Source organism: Topomyia yanbarensis, chromosome 2, assembly GCF_030247195.1.
Source record: "Topomyia yanbarensis strain Yona2022 chromosome 2, ASM3024719v1, whole genome shotgun sequence".
NCBI classification, from domain to species: Eukaryota; Metazoa; Arthropoda; class Insecta; order Diptera; family Culicidae; genus Topomyia; species Topomyia yanbarensis.
Genome location: NC_080671.1, coordinates 105,268,129 through 105,272,450, shown reverse-complemented (window position 1 = coordinate 105,272,450; position 4,322 = coordinate 105,268,129). Strand labels below are relative to the sequence as shown.

At 40.7% G+C, this 4,322-nt stretch overlaps 1 pseudogene; it reads left to right on the top strand.

Annotated features, from left to right (window-relative positions):
- The first annotated feature begins 1,300 nt into the window (after window positions 1-1,300).
- Window positions 1,301-3,738, top strand: LOC131679084 (DEAD-box helicase Dbp80-like; annotated as a pseudogene).
- Window positions 3,739-4,322: the final 584 nt, after the last annotated feature.

Here is a 4,322-nt window from a genome sequence, read left to right as displayed (position 1 = left end):
TTTACTTTCTCTTTCGATTATTATGACGTCACTATAACACTTTGCACTAATTTTCCAGTACATAGCCGATGGTTTTTACCTAGGATAGGATCCGCCAGCTCTGTCTTCTGTTTTTGAACCAATTCTGAACCAGCTCGTGATTGGACGAAAGTGACATAGGCAAACCTTCGGCTTGGAAACTAAAAGTACCAAAGGGTTGCTTGGAAGTGTTGTCATATTGTGATATCAAACATAAAACGACGATTGTTAACCGTGTTGATTTTTTTGTTTTCTCGAGATACCGCTTTCTTTCTATAACATCCGTCTGTAATTATGAAGTGCAGGCATTATTTGGCAGACGAAATCAAACATATTATCCAGAACTGAAATTCCCGAGAGATCCGGTAGCGCGGTTATCGTGGATTCTGTTCTGTGTGCGGAGTAATGCGGAAATGCCTCTTTTCGAAATCAACAGGCTGTGTAGCGTAAGTATGAAAATATTTTGAACATCATGTAAAAATTGTCTTTGTTCCAGTACCGAGTAAATTGGAAGTACTGAGCAAACAGGGAGAAAGTTATCCCGGAAGTCGCTTCTTGTTCTTCCTTTGGTATTATCGATACAGTTGAATTGTACAGTTTTCAACTGAATCGATCATCGGTGTAAATAGGAGAGTGTATTTTCTACTGCTGTTTTCTCCGAAACAATCACATGTAAAAACCTATACATTCCTCCAAAACAAAAATTAAACCTTGCAGAAAAGTAGTTTTAGAATATTTAAAATAAATCCGAACAGAGAAAATTATTCTTGTGACAGAGGTTGCTTGACTCAGAAAGCAACTTACAAAAATGAAGAGGCGTGAAGATATTTTTCGTAATGTTCAAAAACGAATATATATTATTTTGTTTTGCTGTATTCCGATGGAAAAAAACGTTATGATCGTTTAAATGCGACTAAATCTTTGATTTTTCCATGAAATTGGTACATAATATAGAATATTTTAATCAGATGAAATATACGACCGAAACAAAACAAATATTTTGGCAACATTGGTCGAGTGGGGGTATGTCGTTTTCAACAGGGATTAGTAAAATATAAGAAGAAGCCAGCTGGCGGATCCTATCCTAGGTTTTTACTAAAATATTATACAAAGAGTTGAGTACTAAATATTGAAACGACCGAGTAATAAACAGAAGAGAAAGACCCCAAAGAGAATCTCATTGTTGCTTACGTCCTATTCTAAATTTTCTCCCGAAATATTCTGTATCAGCTTTAAAATTATCCATGACTAATCTTTTAGCCCGGCGGATGCAAGTTTGCTAATGAAAGATGTTCGCTAAGGTCTAATAGAATCAAAGCTGGATCTGGAGGTGCAGCGGAAGGATTCTTCTTCGCCGATTGGTTGGTTAAAACTTTCGAAGCTTTGCACATGAAGCAGGAATTACTACAGAGAGTCTATGCGATGGGTTTCAACGCCCCTTCCAAGATTCAGGAGATGGCTCTACCTACTCTGTTGGCCGGTCCGCCACGGAATATAATCGCCCAGAGTCAGTCGGGAATAGGAAAAACCGCTGCCTTCGTGCTGGCAATGCTCAGTTGAGTCCATCAGTTAAAAAACTATCTGCAGGTGATTTGCCTTTCCCCACGTATGAGCTGGCAATTCAGAAGGGGGAAGTAGCTGCCAAAATGGCAAAGTTTTGTCCGGAAATCAAACTTCCTTACGCCGTTCGCGGTGAGGAGACCGTCAAAGGGGCGAAGCTGACTAATCATATCACCGGAACACCCGGCAAGCTAATGGACTGGGGTATAAAGTCCAGGACATACGACCTAGTTTTCCCTTTTTGTACTGGACGAGGCGGGTGTTATGGTCGGTGTTCTATTTGGCCACGTACGAGCGCGAGGTGATGGAGTTTGCCGAGTACATCGTACCCAATCCGATTCGGCAGGCGCGGGAGCAAGAATTACTCGATAACATCAAACAGTACTACGTCAAGCTCCGCAACCAGGACGAGAAATTGTGTGATTACCGTCGGACAAGCGATCATTTTCTGTCATATGATGTATAGGACAGTTGTAAACTCTAAGTAAACTTATTTTCAGAACTGTTAATCGATCGAAACAGGTACGCAAAACGGCCGGTTGGTTGACCGGCAGAATGTCCCAGGATGATCACTCGGTAGCGGTACTGTCCGGTGATCTAACGGTGGAGCAACGGTTGGACGCTCTGGATCGATTCCGAACCGGACTAGAGAAGGTACAGATTATAACGAACGTTTTGTCCAGGGGTAAGTTCCACCACTTGATTCTGGCTACAGCACCAGGTTACGGAGAGATTCTTTCGTCTTAGGTATCGACGTCGAACAGGTGACCATTGTCGTCAACTTCGACCTGCCGATGGATCAGCAGGGACGAGCCGATTGCGAAACGTATCTACATCGAATTAGACGCACTGGTAGATTCGGTAAGTATGACTCATTCTTGTGATCCTATAGATTGTATTTCTTCCCACTTCTTTAACAGAACGGAATCACCATCAACCTAGTGGACAGTGATCGAAGCATGATGATTTGCAGATCAATCAAAAAGCACTTCCGGAAAAAGATTCAGTTGCTAGACGCGGAGAACTCGGACGAAATTGAAAATTGCTAGACACCACTGAATGTGAACGGTCGTGTGGCGCGAATCCACCCCACTTCATCTGGCTGCCGGTTACAATTCTTTGATTCCTTTAGTATCTCGAAGTAACCGAACTGAACGGGAACTGTAGGAAAAAATTACATGTGAGTAGAAGTTTAAGCTATAAAATATGGTAATATTTTGAATTCCAAACGCAAATTTTCAGATAAATACAACACAGTTAAACCCATTCCTCAACCGGTTCGGATTTCTGAATGGAGTCAGTATGGTTTCCAATTCAAATGCAACAATCGATTCCGGCCGGATTCGGAATCGGTTGTTGCATTTGCGCTGGAATCCATACTGACTCCATTTAGGCTTCCGAGTGGTTTGACCGGGAAGAAGCACTGTGTGTTGGATGCTTGTTAGGTTGATATTCAGCGACTGAAAAAGAACCTCAACCGAACTCAAAGCTGTACACCCGTACAGTGGTGACATACCATTACATGCAGTACCCCACTCAATGTACCCGAAGCGAAAACAAGTTCTCGAAATTTCGTAAAAGTGCTCAGTTGAACGAGCAAATTAAAGACTTCCTAACACTGTTGCACATTGCAGCTGATAACTCACACTACAAGATAATGGACGTGCTGCTTCGTCGCGATGCCAAGGTGGATGCGCTCGATGGACTCCATCAAACAACGCTAAATCGATGAACTAGAGAAGATAATATTCAAGCCTGTCGACTGTTACTATCGTACAACATCGATACCCAGCATTGTATCTCTGCAGGGCCGCCCAGTTTGCTACAGAAAATGAGCTGAAAAATTTTCAAGATCCGCCTTCAGACACAATCGATCTAGAGTGCTAACTCTTGGAAGCAGCCAAAGCCGGTGATCTAGATACGGTTCGACAGATTGAACTCTCAAATCCGGTGAAACGTAAATTGTGATCTGGATGGACGACATTCAACTCCATTCAATCTGGCTGCTGGCTATAATCGGAACTGCTGGCAATTAGGGGGCTATTTCAAATGCAACACTATCCGTAAGACATTCTGTAGCATTTGAAGCAGTTTATACTGGTTGCTAAAATACCTAGCAAAAACCACAGCAGCGCGTAGTTTCTCACAATGCGATTATTTTACAATAGTGTCGGTGTTGTTTGTTTGTTGATGCACAATAATAGTCATTAAATAGAAAGAATATTGAGTTATGTAAAACTGGTTTTATTTATCCGAAAAGCTTTAAAATAATAAGTTCATACAGCGAATCGTTGAAGTTTAAATTTCTCTGAAATTCATTGGTGACTGACACCGGGTTATTTTTCGGCTCCTATATGTGCGATTTGTTTAGTTGTTTTCAGTTAGGAAGCAAAGCAATATGGGGGGCAGGAAAATCCTGGTTCTGACTATCAACCGCAATACATGCACATATGAACGTACACGGAGAAAAAATAACTAAATTCAAAGGTAAATTAGTGTAGAAAACTTCAAATTGCTGTAAATTCCAGTTTATTCTAGGGCTAATATTATAAAAAAAACAGTTGAAACAAATTTCAAAACGTATCATGTTCCGATTAAATAAAAATCTAGCAGATAACTTATCATTCGAGTTATTCGAAATGGTGCTTTGCTATTAAAAATACATGCAGAAAACATAATCAATTATTTGAAAACAGAAAAAATCGTCGAGGACTGCCTTCATTTCAGTTTGATTTTTTTTAGTA